The following is a 17,373-nucleotide window of genomic DNA, read 5'->3' as shown; positions in this document are numbered from 1 at the left end:
GTTTAGCTCTTCCAGGATACCAATGGAGGGCCAAGATGCCTCTCAGGAATTATCTTTATCTTCATTTCGAAAGTCAAAATTTTTTTTCAAGTTTGATCTCTTGTTAATGCCCTGACTGGCCCAACAAGTGAAGGAGACTGTGTCTCCTGGAGATGAAGACAGGGAGGATGGAGACCACATGTATTGTGTAGACCTCACAGAGGGCCAGAACAACCTGACCACATTCAGCTGATGAAATTTTCATTGTTGTCCCACCTTACATGGGAGCCAGAGCAGCAGGAGCCCCAGGAGCTGAGCAGGGGTCCTCATGTCCATGCTGGGTGCTGACTGGAACTGAGTGCTGCACAGGCTGTGAATGGCCTAGGAAGAAATACTCAGGGCAGTGTGCTGTGCTCTGCATATGCAAACGAGCAGGGGCTGTCAGGGCTGGGCATGGCTGCAGGGTGCGCTCACTTCAGTATTTCCACACTGGTCCTGTGTCCACTGGTGTCTCAGGCTGCACCAGAGCAGACTGTTCTGCAGTCAGCGTTCTCTTCCCTGAGGCATTTCATCACAGTGGGTGTTTTGACAATATAATTGAAATGCACGATACATAGCATTAGGCAGAGAAACTTACCTGTTAGTTAGCATGATGACATGCAGAACATATCCATTATATAAGAAACACAAAGAACACTTTTAGAGTTTGAAATATTGAATTTTAATTCACTCTCAAATAATTCCTTTATTTTTATTTCTATGTTTTCGTACTGATACTGGGCCTTAGTATAGGTCCTGGGTTCTATCTCTAAGCTTTTTCACTATAGTGTGAGCCATGGCTCTACCATGTGAGCCATAGCTCCACCTCCTCAGATAATGCTGATTGGAAAAAGTGTGTGTTCTTACAAAGTGTTTATATGTTTATGTTTAAGATATTCTTCCTCTTTTTAAGTAAAGTGATAATTTATTAGAAGAAGTCATAAGATGATGAGAAGAACACTGTGTAAGTGCTCCAATGTGTCTCACCAGTCTAGGATCTTCCAGTGCTTGGGATGACTTTCTTGTCCCCTATTAAATGGGCTACATATTATTCTAATTTGGAATATTATGCAAATCTTATATATTGTATATTCTGCAGTTGTATATACTGCAAATCTTCTGTCATTTGTGATGATACCAGTTACTACCTGAAAGTCTGACTAGTGATGTCAGACTTGTTCAATTTAGGAAACATTTCCATATTCTATGCACATTCTTCATTTGTTTTTGATTTTGTGTTCCCCTGTAGTGTATAGGAGAACATCAACCAGACTGAGACACCAGCTTTGCTATGGAAATGTTCAGGAGAGAGTCTGGATTGCTTCTCATGCCAGTGCAGGCAGATGAACATTGAGAGGGGTTTTGATATGTGTAATAGTTGGACATAGATTTGATCATCTCAAATGTCCCATCTATGCTTTGACTTGGTCGTCCCATCCTAGCTCATCTCCACGGGAACAGTTTCCACATTCGGGACCCTGGACAGTCTGGGGTTCTTACTGATGTGTAACCAGATTATGACAATGGTGCCTAAGTAAAATCATCCTGCTGTGTTTCTGGATGTCAAAGTTTCATAGCAACTGGGTATAAAACATCCAGCCGGAATTTAGCTGTGTTAACAGGCAATGTGGGAAACTTGGTATTGTCCTTGAATATGTTTGTGGTGACTTTACCAGCTATCCTGTTCATCACTCTCATCTGAGAGCAGGAAAGGCAACCTATTCACCAAAAAGAATGCTGTGTCAGGAATGAGTACCCTCAGAATTTCCTCAGTGCTGATGACAGGAGAGGTGCATACTGCCCCAGCCCCGAGCTTAGTGAGAATAGCCCAAAATGATTCCCCACATTTCCAGATGATGTTGAGCTGCAATTGTCCTCACCAATCGAATGTGTATATCTTGCTCTATGGTTTATTTTCCCTTCCCTGACATTTTTACCCTCCACTTCAGGCCCCTTTTCCCTAAGTTGTAAAGTTCATTTCCAACATAATGTTTTTGAGTATCGCTGTTGCATTCACATTTTGACTATATTAAGGTTCCATTTTGTCTGTATCCTCATCAGTATTTGTCATTGTCCATTTTCTTAATGTTAGCCAATCTAACCAGGATAAGGAGGAATCACAATGTTGTTTGATTTGCATTCCCTGTATGGCCAGAGATGTGGAGCATTTCTTCTTGTGTCCCTTTTTCTAGTTTTACTTCTTCTTCTGAAAAGTCTCTCTGTGTCAATAGTCCATTTCTTAATTTTGTTGTTTCTTTAAGGGTTTAATTTTTTGAGCTCCAAGTATATTCTGACTATTAGGTCCTTTTGAAGGTTTGTTGTTAAGTATCTTCTCCCATTCTGTGGGCTTCCTATTTAGTTTGTTTGCTATATCCTTTGCAGGGCAGAAGCTGTTTAAGTCTGATGCAATCCTATTTGTTAAGTCTTTCTTTTATTTGTTGTATTTCTGGATATTTATGTAGAAAGTTCCAATCTGTGCCCAGGAGCCTTAGTTTCCCCCCAGCCCCCGACCCTTCCTATAATAGTTTCATTGATGTTGGTCTTACATTGAGGATTTTCATTCATCTGAAGTGCAAGGTAATATGTAAAGATCTAGTTTCAATTTCATGCACGTGGATGTCCAGTTTTGCCAGCACCATTTATTGAAGAGGCTATGTTGTTTTCTTTTATTGAGTAGCAGATGTACTATTATAGGTCTTTGAGTTCATTTCTGGGTTTTCTGTTTTATTGGTTGTCTGGCCTATTTTATGTGCCTCTACCAAGCTGTCTTCATTACTATGGTTTTGTGATAGAGTTTAAAGTATGGTATAGTTATTCCTCCAATGTTGTTCTGCCTGCTAAGGATTGCTTTTGCTCTTAGGAGTCTTTTGTTATTCCATATGAAATTTTGGATTGAGTTCTCTATCTCCTTCAAGAATGTTGTTGGGATTTTGAGCATTATGGCACTAAATTTGTAAATTACTTTGGGCAGTTTTGCCATTTTCACAGTATTAATTCTTCCAACCCAGGAGCACAGAGTGCATCTCTATTCCTTTAAATCATCTTCAATTTCCCTTTTCCCCCTCCAAATTTTTAGTTGTTTCCTAAGTAAAACAATTTCATTTATTAAAACAAAATAAGGTAACATTTTTGGGATAACTCCATGAGTCTTCTGCTTGGAAATATGAAGAACAGAAGTAAAACAAGTGCATAAAATGTGACAGTAGTCAGGCAGACTGCACATGTGGCAATTGCATCTCAGAGGACTGTCTTTGTTCTATTATATTTGGTTACATCCTTATCTCTAGTTCTGACTCCATTCCAAAAACTCTTTTGGACCGATCACCATTTTCAAGGTGTTCTTACTCCAGATCATGCAGAATAGAAAATATTCAGGGACTTGGACATGGGAAACTCTCCCCATTTTGAACAGAATCCCATCATCACACGAGTCCAGGGAGCCTGACACAGAGCTCCTCCTCTTCTGGCTTCTCTTGTTAATGGGGCTGCATCAGTCCTGCTTTTCTCTGGGTTTCTGAGCGGCACCTCTGAGCTTTGTTTGCCATCTAGTGGCAGGTTTGTGACATTGCAATTTACAGGATGTTTAGTTTGAGTTCTTTACACTGATTCTTGTCATCCAGATTCACAAGTTGATCCTATTTTATCAATCAATAAGCCATACTCTGTAAAAAAATTTAACAAGTGATGATACCTTTTCCCTCAACACATTCCATAACTAATTAAACATGAACTTCGTATCAGCTTAGCAGAAATTCTGCAAGGATAATGGCCAGAGGTCAGTCAGATCTCTGGATTGCCCTAGCCACATGAGATGTCAAAGATACTGTTTTGGCAAAAAAAAAAAAAAAAAAAAATGATGCCATGTGTGACCTGTCAGGGAAATGCTTTTCAGATGAGTACTCCTGACCCAAATCTCCCAATCCAGACTCTTCCTACCATTCCCAAACCATTCTGCATTGTCACTTTCTGCCCATCTTAACTCTGTGTATGATAATAAGCAAGGAAATCTCAAGTCCTCAGATACAGACAGGACCTGTATTTCCAAAACTACTTCATTCATTGAAGAGCTCTTTATCCATGAAATTAATCTATATAACAATTTTGAAAACACTGTTTGTATAGCATGGTACCTTGGCTTATTAAAAATAGTGACTTTTTGAGTCTGAAACCACTGGATTGCAGCTATAAACCACAGGAGGGAAAGGTTGGTCAGGAATTTGATCCTTGGTCACATTTGCCAGCTCCTGTTAAAGGTGCAGTTAACAAATGGCTACTTGTTCCATTAACCTACCATAATGATTGGTGCCATCAGCACATAAAGATGAGCTGAGTACCAGTGTCCTGCCAGTAAATCTATGTACTCCGGAGGCTGAGATCTGAGCATTGAGGCTCAAATTCAGCCCAGGCAGGAAAGCCCATGAGACTCTTATCTCCAATAAACTACTCATAAAAAGCTGGGAGCAGTTCTGTGGCCATGTGGTAGAGCATTTGTCTTGAACACAAAGGCTCGGGGACAACGCTCAGGCCCTGTGTTCACACTCCAGGTCTAGAAAAAAAAATAGAAACATGAAGTGATGAGATTACTGGGCTAGGCAAATAGCTTGTTATTTATCAAGTTTGAAGGCGCAGTGGAAGTGCAAACAGTCAAAAAATAAGACATTTACAAGTGAAATATTTTTATTTGCTGATAAAATTGGTATGCAAAATATTCATATCTAAATAGATCTGATATTGTTTTTGCATAGCTTGTTTTATTGCGAAAGTTCTTTCAGTGTTTGCTGCTGTGTATCATCACAAACATCTTGTGATATTTCACACCACTTCCAGCTGCTTATACTTTCCTCCAAGAATTAATGAGGCTATCTTTTTTTCTGTGATCACAGATTGGTAGATAGAATTTAGAATCAAATTTAAATGAATTTGAGTGCCATCAATTAGGTGGAATAGTTCCAAGAGTTTGGGGGAAAGTGACCATCCTGGGCTGTTAACATCTCAGTCCATTATTATGATCATTATGATGGCTAGTGGATGTCCATTTCCAAAATCCCTGACCCTTCTCTGGGTTCCTGCAAGGTTGCTTCATTAAGGGTCCTTCTATGTGATTTGGAAGACGGGAGAATTTGTAGTTATTGACACAAACTGTCTGACATGTGAACAGAGATGCAGCCAGAAAAATGACCAGAGATATTGTTGGGACAAATGAGAGCATCCGTGGCCCACAGTGGTTTTTTTCCACAGGGTAAAGAATCAAGAATTATGTGGCCTAATCCTAGGACAGTTTTACCGAACCAAAGAATTCTACATTCCTAGTTGAAACTTCTCTGGCCATCTGAGAACTTCAAAAGCTACAGATTAGACTCATCTCCTGTATTGAAACTATTCCTTCTTGGAGAACCATGCCTGGCTTCTGTTTTCCTATGTGAATCCCCAATGCTGCCTTTATGCGAGAAGAGGCAAGGCCCTGCCTGTGCTTCTGGGGCTGAGAAGGAGGAAAGAGTCAAAGACTACAGAGTCAAAGGAGGAAAGAGTCAAAGACTCCATGGAAACTTCAACCGAAAGCTGGTAGTAGTATTCAGAGCCAGGCTGCATCTGAGAAGCTCTGTCAGCAATTGGAAGAAAAGGAAGGAGCGCGGAGGCAAGTGTTTTCAGTTCTGCTCCACTTCCGCTTGCATGGTGGGTTGTGTTATGACTTCTATCACTGAGGGAGGTCTACCATGATGCTGTTGACAGTAGTAAGTGACGACATCTTTGGGCTGCAGGCTGCTGGTGGGGAGAGAATAATCTGTCCCAGATCCACAGCTACTGAACTTGGGATCCCCGTTTCCAAACTGGATGTGTAACAAACAGATCAGGAGCTTAGGAGCTTTCCCTGGTTTCTGCTTATACGAGGCCAATAATTGCCAGTGCACTCACCAGCCTGGCAAGTGGCCCACCCAGGCATTTTTCACGGGTGCAAAGTCACTGGACAGCTTCATTGAACCAGAGACTCCCACTCTTATTTCCAACTTCTTTGGCCATCTCAGAACTTCAAAACCTATAGCTTAAAACCGTTTTCTGTACTAAAACAAATCCTGCTTGGAGAATCTTGACTGGACTCTTATTATGTGAATCCCAAGTGATGCCTTTATATGGGAAGAGACTTAGAGACATGTCTGTGCTGCTGGAGCTGAGGAGGAGGAAAGATATTGTTAAAGAGTACAGAGGAGCCTTCCTGGAAAAAAATTCAAAAAGCAGGTAGTCATGTTTAGAACTTGGCTGCATCTGAGAGGCATTCTTAGAAGGTGGGGGCAGCAGGAGGAGCAGCTGGGGCAGCCCGGCCTCTCACTTCTGCTTCCCAGGGAGGTTTATGTTATGACTTGTGTCACTGTGGGCGGAAACTCTTCATACTGTTTACAGTAATAAGTGGCAACATCTTCAGGCTGCAGGCTGCTGATGGTGAGAGAATATTCTGTCCAAGATCCATTGCCATTGAACCTGGAGGGGACGCCAGTTTTCAGATCAGATGAGTGATGGATCAAGGGCTTAGGAGCTTTCCCTGGTTTCTGCTGATACCAGGTTAAGTATAATGCCTTGACTGGCTCAGTAGGTAACGGTGACTGTGTCTCCTGGAGATGCAGACAGGGAGGATGGAGACTTGGTCACCTGAAATTGGAACCTGAAATTGGACACCTGAAATTGGAAACATAAAAGCAAATATCCAAACTATTAGTCGTGTTATAGGAGGACTTCCCTGAAGATCCAGACAGCACTGACTACAGTAGATGGAGAAGTGCTATCCTTACCTGGGAGCCAGAGCAGCAGGAGCCCCAGGAGCTGAGCAGGGGTCCTCATGTCCATGCTGGGTGCTGACTGGGACTGACTGCTGCACAGGGTGTGAGCAGCTTATTATGAAGTCATTGGGGCATAGGCTGTGATGTAGCCATATGCAAATGAGCAGGACTGGGCTAAGCTGGAAACAGCTGCAGGGCTGGCTCATCTCAGGAAATCACAAGTCCATGGTGCTCAAGTGTTTTAGTTTATACCAGGGAATATGATTCACTAACATAGAACAAGTCACAATCAGTCTGTTGTCCTGTGAATAGATCCATTGGTGCCTTCAGAGTTGAAGATCTGCTTTTCTTGAAATTTTAAATCTCAATTCTATATAAGGAGTTTTGAAAGGAAGAAGATTAAGGGTGAAATGAATGGTTCATATACAGGATATCAAGAGAAGTGAAGGTTGAGAGAGAATAGAATTTTTGAACATTTAGAACTAGCTTAATTTCTTTACACCTTTGAAGAGTCTCACTTCCATAGCAAGAAAATGTCCAGGGTTTCATGCCTGTCTATTCCAAAACATACCTGCAAACACAAGATGCACGTGTGGCTTCTCCTAAAGGGCAAGCCTGAGTCAAGCTCTGCAAGTGACTGAAATAAGTGACTATTGCTTAAGTAACTATAAAAATGAAAGCAACTATAGCAGAGGGTTAAGTAGGCCATGTTCTACAGTTTGGTGGTCAGAGAGCTGGAACAGAAGCTTGTTGAGATCAGAAAAAAAAGTTACTTTAGTATTCCTGAGTTACCATTACAACCATATCATCTTTTCAGTCAGGAACTTCATGTGTCATGTTCTCAAAAGCACTGCCACACCTCCATGCACATCATCCCACATCAAATTCAGGTCAATATCCTACTTGTCATCTTTTTGGAAGACTCAAATTCCTTCCCACTAAATCCCTGCCCCTTACACTTATTACATCTCGTTTATATCACATGTGCCTATATTCTTGCTCTCACTCTGAGATGACAGAGACTCCTCTCTACTTACCAGACAGGCCAGGCTGGTGCCTTAAAGTAGCAAAGGAGAAAAAGGATAGCTGTTGTGAAGGCTTAGTAGCATTGGATCTCATTTCAAATATCTTTGTGTTTCTCCAAGATTTTAGGGGGCTGGTGGCGAGGCACAGCCATCTGGAGGAAATATCTGAAGTATTTGAAAGAATCTCAGCCTTCAGGAAGACAATGAGGGCAGACTTGTAATTATTTAACTGAGACAGATAGATTTGACTATTTGGGCAATGAGACTGTCAATCTGAGGGCAGAGACTCTCACTCCCTGGACTTTGGAACCAAGTTGAATGAAGTTAAGCCAAAGGAAAGGGTTGTGGTCCCTCAGGGATACCGTGCTCTTGTCTTTGTCCTTTGAAAAAAGGGTCAGAGTTCTGGGGAGATCCACATGACCTGCACTTTTTAGATCTAGTGAACCTATTTCCAATTGCTATCCATCATCTGGTGTTTGTAGGAACTTGTCCCCGGGCCTGGTGCTTTTCTGTCACTGGGTCACTTCATAGGAAAGGAAGACTCAAGGTCTTCCTAGACAGAGTCTCTTTCCCACCCCAGTGATATTCCTAAAAAAACCCAGTGTTGCACCATGCAGTAAGAATTGATGGTTGCAGGGCTGGGGATATGGCCTAGTGGCGAGAGAGCTTGCCTCATATACATGAGGCCCTGGGTTCGATTCCCCAGCACCACATATACAGAAAATGGCCAGAAGTGGCGCTGTGGCTCAAGTGGCAGAGTGCTAGCCTTGAGCAAAAAGGAAGCCAGGACAGTGCTCAGGCCCTGAGTCCAAGGCCCAGGACTGGCCAAAAAAAAAAAAAAAAAAAAAAAAAAAAAAAAAAAGAATTGATGGTTGCAGGGGAAACCTTCTCTTCTCTTGGTGGATTTTAACTTAACATGACTTGTAATCTCTAGGACTCAAGGTGGTGACAGGTTGATGGTTCCGGAAGAAGCAGACACTGTGTCCTCTTCCTAAACCAAGTTCACCCTGGATTTTGAGTTTCCATTAACCTTTATAAATGATTCAGACTCATTCTTCCATATTTTTATGAATACAAAGACTGAAGTCAGGAGTGCAATGCAAGACCAGCTAAAGGTAAAGCATGCTATCCTGTCTGGAAAGTTAAAATGGATAGGTAATTGTTCATGTAGTAGCACACTCATGTAGCCGGTGGACGTTTTGGGTTTAAATTTCATTTGCCTCTCAAAATAAATAAATTCTCCATATTGTCACTGCATGTAGTACGTATGCATATCCTGTTACTTCTGTATCTGCACACAGTCTCAGATGGCTTTATTGTCTGCTTTGCTTTTTTTGGAGTTTGCAGGTCTTGATATTGATTGACAGCAGACCACATTTTATATACTGTACCTTTATGCAAATTACATCTATATGTATTCTGAAACCTATTATAGACAATTGTTGGAAGGGGGATGGGTTTTGTCCTCCTGTGAGTATGGACCTTTGGTTCTTTTAGAATGAGATGTTGTGAAGCCATCTGCTTGGTCCTCTCGGGGTCTGAAGTACACTTAATGCAAGCTTCCACACCACTGGTGTCCTGCTGCTCCCCTTCCCTCTCCCTCTTGGTGCTCAGCTCTGCCAGGATGCCAGCGCAAGGTTATGGTGTCTGTCAGGAATTGTCTTCATCTTCTTTTCTGAAGTCCATGTTTTTTTTTTCAAGTTGGAACTTTTTGTTGTCATTTAAATATTCTAGCATTCAATTACTTTCAACAATTTTTCATTTCATTTGAGAAGGAGCCAGGGCAGCCCAGCCTCTCACTTCTGCTTTCCAGGAGGTTTTTGTTATGACTTGTATCACTGTGGAAGGGTAATCATAATATTGCATACAGTAATAAGTGGCAACATCTTCAGGCTGCAGGCTGCTGATGGTGAGAGTGAACTCTGTCTCAAATCCACTGCCACTGAACCTCGATGGGACCCCAGAGGCCAAACTTGTTGCAGAATAGATCAGAGGCTTAGGAGCTTTCCCAGGTTTCTGCTGATACCAGGATAAATAATTGCTAACATAGTCATTTGCCTGGCAAGTGATGGAGACTGTATCTCCTGGAGATTCAGACAGGGAGGATGGAGACTGGGTCATCTGGATGTCACATCTGGCACCTGTCAATGGAAACATAAAATCAAATAGCTACATATTTATTCATGATTTGTGAAAACCTCACAGACAGTGAGACAGAAATGACCACATTGAACTGATGAGCTTTCTATTGCTGTTCTTCCTTACCTGGGAGCCAGAGCAGCAGGAGCCCCAGGAGCTGAACAGGGGTCCTCATGTCCATGCTGGGTGCTGACTGGGACTGAGTGCTGCACAGGCTGTGAATGGCCTAGGAAGAAATACTCAGGGCAGTGTGCTGTGCTGTACATATGCAAATGAGCAGGGGCTGTCAGGGCTGGGCACAGCTGCAGGGTGCGCTCACTTCAGTATTTCCACACTGGTCCTGTGTTCACTGGTGTCTCAGGATGCACCAGGGTGCACAGTGTTTCACACGTAGTATTCTCTTCCTTGAGGCCATTTCATTACAGTGGATGTTCTAAAGGCCATAATTTTGATGCATAATACATAAGCACTAGATAGAGTAACTTATTTCTTAGCATGATGCCATGAGGAACACATCCTTGTTTGTAGGAAACATACAGTACACTCTTACAGTATGAGTTATTACATTTTTATCTCAGTTTCCAATATTTTCTTCATTTTTTTATGTTTCGGTGCATAGAGCCCGGGTTCAATCTCTAAGCCTTTTCCTCAAGTGTGGTGTTCCACACAAGTGCACATGCACCACAGCTTCACCTCCTCAGATAATGCCGATTGGAAACAATATGTATTCTTACAAAGAGTTTATGTGTTTAAAATAGTCTTGCTCAATTGGTACAACCACTATGGAAAACTGTATGAAGGTTCCTCAAAAGAATAAACAAAAAGCGAGACAAGCCTAGAACACAGAAAACAAAGGGGCATGATCTCCCTGATATATGACTGTTAAGAAAGGGAGATGGAGAGACAGTAGAGACCAAGTCTGTGAAACCAAAAACTGCTTGTCAAATAGTATTCCCCACAGGATTGGGGCAGCGACCCAACAGTATGTAACTAAAACCAAACAATTACTCAACATAAAAAGGTCAAAAATTGACCTCTCAGGGGAATACAATAGCTCAAAAGCTATGTATGTACGTTCATATAAGACTACTGTCGACATATTGTCTAATATTGACATTATATTTAAAGCCCTAGGTGAACATTCTTGGGCGTGGCCAGGTGGCTACTGTATATGTTCTTGATACATTGTATATTGTATATATGTCTACCTGACCTAGAGAAGGGATAGAAAAACAGGGTGTAAGATATCACAAGAAATGTACACACTGCCCTACTATGTAACTGTACCCTTTTTGCACAACACCTTGTCAAAAATTGTGTTAAATAAATAAATAAATTAAATTAAAAAAAAAGAATAAACAGAGATCTCCTATGATCCAGCAATCTCATTTCTGGGCATTTACCCAAAATGCCCACAAACTAGGTCATACATAAGTTACCAGCACAACTATGTTGATTGCAGAGCTATTTACCATAGCAAAGACATGGCATCAACCCAGATGCCCCTCAGTAGATGAATGGATCAAGAAGATGTGGTATATATACACAACGGAGTTCTATGCCTCCATCAGAAAGAATGACATTGCCCCATTCATAAGGCAATGGAAAGACTTGGAAAAAATTATATTAAGTGAAGTAAATCAAACCCAAATAAAAGTACATTGAATGGTTTGTTTCCCTCATATGTAAGAACTAGAATATGTCTTTGATATTCTTAACAGGGGATCTTAACTGACCAATTGCTTAATACATAGGACCATATATCATCAAGTATACCAACATTAACTCCAAGATAGAGAAACAAGAGGTTCTTACCATGTACTGTACATAGGGTTTTTTTTAGTTAATTTTTAAATTTTTTCTTTTCTTTTCTTTTTGGTTTTTCATCTCTTATTGTTCTGTTCCTTGTGTCCTGTATATAAGATTATTGGACCAAGGGAAGGGAAAGGTAATCACAGAAACAGCAGGATAAAGGATGAACTACTAGAACAATGATACTCAGTAAGTTGGATATCAACCTTACAACTTGGGGTGGGGGGTAGGGAAGGGTAAGTGGGAAAAATGAAGGATAGGGCAACATTGTCTAAAAACGGATGTAATCATTACCTTACTATGTAACTGTAACACTCACTCATCACCTTTTCAATAAAGACAAAAATTAAAAAAAATAAAATGGTCTTGCTCTTCTTACATAAAATGATAATTCATTAAAAGAAGTCATATGATGATGATAAGAAGCACACTGATGAGGTGTTCTAATATGACTATCTCATTTACAGGTCCACCATCTTCCAGTGCTTAGGATGTCTTTCCTGTACCTTATTAAATGGGCTACATATTATTCTAATTTGGAATCTCTCATATTATGCTAATCTTCTGCCATTTGGGAGGCTTCCAGTTAGTTCCCCAAAAGTCTGACTAGTGATGGAGCACCTGTTTACTTTGGCAAACATTTTCATACTCTGAACACCCTTTCCATTTAGCGCACACTTTTGTTTATTGGTTTTAGTGTGCTGAAGGACATCAACCTGACCAGATCCCTGCTTTGCTGTAGGCATCTCTAGGAGAGTGTCTGGGTCTCTTCTCACACCAGTGCAGGTACACGAACATTGAGAAAAATCTTGGATATTGGTAAAAATTGCAAATAGATTTGATCATAACAAATATCACATCTATCCCTTGACTAGGATGTCCCATCCTAGTTCATCACCATGCCAACAGGGACTGTCTGTACTGTTGGACCAGGATAGCTGCAACCATAGTCAGGACACGGGGGATGCAGAGGTGAGTGGACCAATGCACACTTTTTTTTCAGGATGGCCAGGGTTTATATAGGGTTAGAAAACAATTCACAACTTCAAGGGTAAAAATTAATACAGCATGATATCCATTTCAATACAAAAGTTGAGGCTGTTGCTACTGTGAGGGGAGAAAACTATTACAAAAGTTTTCCCTACTACAAAGGGTGGCTACTACAAAAATTGTTGATATCAAAACAGAGGATTAACCAGTCAAGGCAGAACTCTAACTATCACCTAGCTATTTGACCATGACTTCTCTATTTACTGAGAAGAGACTTCCCTATTTATTGTGAAAAGCTTTTGCTGAAGCAGCTGGGCAAGCAAGTCTCCCCAAGGAGGCTCGGTACTGGGGCGGGGGGGGGGGGGGAATCTCATGACAAAGGTGGCTTCCTTTGGCCACCAAACACAGGAGACCCTTAATGGATATTTTCCCCCATAGGCCTATTAGTTTGCTAATAAGGCATCAGAACTTCTGTGCCAAAGCTAAATTTCCCACTGGTCAGAGAAGTTATTCTCTCACACTGTGCTTTCAGTCTCCACACTCTGGAGGCTGGAGACTTTGGGCTTCTTACTGATGTGTGGCCAGTTTAAGAGGATGGTGCCTAAGTAAAATCCTCCCACTCTGTTTCTAGATGCCAAACTTCCCTTGAAACTGGCTATAAAGCATCCAGGCAGAATCTACTCACAGGGAGGATGTAAAGTTCTGCAGTATTTTTTAGTTTGTCAGACAACACTGGAATCATGGGACTGCCCTTCAATATGTTTGTCCTGACTTTTACCATGAAGAGTGAAGGTAAATCCTACTTTGAGGCAGCAGTGGCTCCATCTTGAGACCGTAGCCATCTTGTTGTTTATGTTGAACTGTAAGAACTTGACTTGTTTGTGCTGAAACTGCTGAGCTGTAAATTCCTTAAACAAAGCTATCTTAAAGCCAGTCAGGCCCCACTCTGTGCTGTCTAACCTTGGGTCTGCACAAGCTCTGAGAAATGGCCATGCTAGCTAAAGATAAACAGGCACTATAAGCCCACCCAGGCCACCAAATTCTCCATCTAGCAGGACAGGTTGTAAGAACCCAGACAGCAGAGAGACTGTTTTGATAACCTCTGTCCGCTCTGGAATGTTCCTAGCCCTGAGCCAATCAGAATTGTGCCTGACCCCTAATCTCACCCAAACACCTGGTTGTTAGAATTTTGTGGTTTTTGCCTTTATAAGCCCTGTGAAATTCCAGCTCGGGGGCCTTCCTCCCTATCTCCGCTTTATCAGTGTATGGGATGAGGCCCGAGCTGCAGCCCGTCTGAATAAAGACTTGCTTTTGCATTTTGGAACGTCTGGCTCTCAGTGGACTTCTTGGTGGGGGTCCTGCTACTTGGGCATAACAGCCAGCCATCCTGTTCCTCACTGCCATCTTGAAGCGGGAAAGGCAACCTCTACCCACACACCAAGCAAAACATGGCGTCAGGAATGAGCACCCTCAGAATTTCCTCAGTGCTGATGAGAGGAGAGAAGAGGTGCATACAAGCCTCAGTCCCTCATCTTACTGAGAGTAACCCAGAGGTATTTTCCACATTTCCACATGGCGTTGAGTTGCAGTCATTCTCAGCAATAGGATCTGTATAACTTTCCGTATGGTTTTTACTCTCCATTTTTCAGTACCTGATTTCTTCCATCCTTCTCTTTGCTTACTATGCATCCATAAATTGTGAAGAACATAGAGCCCCTTGGGAGCAATGACATACAGCAGAAATTAGAACTGAATGGTGCCTGTGGAGAAAGTCTGTGCCAGCAGAAACCTGCTGGATTCTGAGTGCTTAACATTGCACAACTATCCTATACAAAAACATACATTCTGATATCCTATTACCTACCCCTTTAAATGTGAAAAAACTGCTCCAACCTAACATGTTCTCTTTTACTTATGAAGAGTGGAGAACAAGGAAATGTATGGTTCAAGGAACTCTTCCAGACTCACCTCATCTCTCCTGGCAATGTCAATGCATATCTTGAGTAATCTTTTTTCCACCATCATGTTGTCCTCTAGATAAAACTGGGAATACATAGCTGAACTGTATTGGAATTCTTTTTGGCCAATCCTGGGGCTTGGACTCAGGGCCTGAGCACTGTCCCTGGCTTCTCTTTGCTCAAGGCTAGCACTCTGCCACTTGAGCCACAGTGCCACTTCTGGCCATTTTCTGTATATGTGGTGCTGGGGAATTGAACCCAGGGCCTCATGTATACGAGGCAAGCACTCTTGCCACTAGGCCATATCCCCAGCCCCTGTATTGGAATTCTTAATATTAGACATATCCTGACACATGAAGCAAAGCATTACATTGGGATGACAATTCTCATCTGAATATTTTACCCTATTTTATTAGTGTTTAGGAAAACTGAGACAGTTATAGAAAAAAATCTAATTTCCATTTACAAACATTTCTTAGATTGGATCTAGCAGCATGTAATTTTGTTTTCTCAGTGACAAAATCAGTGGAACTTATAGCAAATTCATGTGCACCATGATATCTACATTTAAGGTATGGACAGAAGATCACTGCAGACACAGTGGCGGTGGCGGTGGCGTTCTCTGCCTCTCCGCCACCTCCACCGCAGCCTCTTCCCCGGCCTGCGGCATTGGTGGGGAGGGGAACAGTAGTGTAGACGCCCGCCCCTGCCTCAGCGAAGATACCATATTGAGTAAACAAAGACTGAGCTTTGTATCGAAGGCATCTGTGGAATAGTGCTACAAATTGAATAGTAAAAGATTTCACATTATGAGGTGAATAGAATATTGGACAAAAATAGATGTTGTAGTCTCTACATCATGATATTTTAGCTCCCTGGTGGTCACCCGGGGTCACTATTTATACAAAGTTCATGTAGGAAAACGGAAGCAGTTAATGGGTGAATATGATCAGATTTCTCCACCACGCTCTTGGCCTGATAAGGAGAATCCCTTTTTGTCAACCTAATGAAGCATTCAATGAAGTCTTCTGACTCTTTTCAAGATGAACTTGAAGATTATATTAAAGTACAGAAAGCCAGAGGCTTAGAGCCAAAGTCTTGTTTCAGAAAGACTATTCAGAGAGGACTATTTGGACACCTGTGGGTACAGAGAATAGATCGAGTCCAGGCACAAGTACAGAATGTATGATCAGAGATTCCCAGCTGATCAGAGATTCCAAGCTGGAACTGTGCAGTCATATCCAAGATCATGCAATACTTCACAGAAAGTGGAAAACCAGTTACCTCAGTGGTTGCCAGCGCAGGACAGCAGGCTGAGACTAGATTCTCTGAGCTACTGTCAATTCACCAGGGACTGTTTCTCAGAAAAACAAGTACCCCTGAACCTTAGTCAGCAAGAATATAATTGTGGTCTATACAATGTAGAATCTGGAGTTCCCAAGCACCTCTCCTTAGGACACAATACTAGTGCCCCTCAACCCAGTCATAAACAGATACATCACAACAGACAAACGCACCCAGAGGAAGGCAGAGAAAAACCAGAGGAAGAATGGCCTAAGCATAAGAGGAAAAGAAGTTCTGAGGAAATGGATTTAGACAAACACAAGAGCATCCAAAGAAAGAAAACAAAAGTGGAAGCAGAAATGGGACAGCTCAGTATAGAAAAGCTTAAGAATCGAAAGGAGAAAAAGAGCCGAGATGGAGCCTCTAAGAAAGAGGACCGTAAGCGTAGAAAAGAGAAAAAGGAACAAAGCGAAGAAAGGACAGAGGAGGAAATGCTGTGGGACCAGTCAATCCTTGGATTTTGAAAGTCTGGTTGGTTCTCCTGAGGTTTCACGGAAAGCAGTGGAGGAACTTGATTCTTTGATATTCATATCACTTACCTTTTTTGGACACATAACTGTAACTAAGGCCATATGAACAAGAATATTTAGTATGCTTGGTCTCCAACATGGAAATACTTTCCCTCATTTTCCAAAAGCATTTTAATGGTTTTCTTACATGCAATGACCCTTTTTGAGCGTGGCTCTGCTTGTATTCATCTAATTGCTGTGAGGGCGGAATTATTTTCCCTGATAGATGATTTATTTTACATTGGAGGATTAATAGACTGCAGAATGTTTCTTGGTTGGGTTTGTTTTCATTTTGAATTGGACATTTTTATGTTCATTGGTTTTCTCTATGAAGCAAATTAGATTTTTTTTCTTTGTTAGATCTAATTTGCAGTGTATTTTGTAGACTGGAAAGTGAGAAGTGAAATATATAATAAAAAATAATAAGCTTATCTTGCATAGAGTTTTAAAAGTTTAAAAGTATCCTCATACAAAATCAGTTTATATTCTGGAAATGTTTATAATAAAGTGTTCTAATTTCTGCAAAAAAAAAAAAGAAGATCACTGCAGTGTTCAAATCCCCCAGGTGTCAGAGTCTATGTGTGGAATTACTTTCTGTTCATTTAATTAAGAAATCTACCTAGGATTTTAATTCTACTTTACTGAAGAAAGTTTGAGAGGAGATGACAGCTGTTGTTATGGATGACTAACATCTACTTCTCAAGAGAAATCAATGTTCAAGTATTTCAAGTATATACATATATATAACTTGAGAGGTGTGATTGGGTAAACATTTTTAAATTGGAAGAGGAGCATGAATGATCTCAAT

General features: G+C 41.4%; 1 pseudogene; it reads left to right on the top strand.

Moving 5' to 3' along the window:
* The first annotated feature begins 15,372 nt into the window (after window positions 1-15,372).
* Window positions 15,373-16,540, top strand: LOC125356157 (annotated as a pseudogene).
* Window positions 16,541-17,373: the final 833 nt, after the last annotated feature.

This window comes from Perognathus longimembris, chromosome 8, assembly GCF_023159225.1.
Source record: "Perognathus longimembris pacificus isolate PPM17 chromosome 8, ASM2315922v1, whole genome shotgun sequence".
Taxonomy (NCBI): domain Eukaryota; kingdom Metazoa; phylum Chordata; class Mammalia; order Rodentia; family Heteromyidae; genus Perognathus; species Perognathus longimembris.
This window is presented reverse-complemented; position numbering and strand designations above follow the sequence as displayed.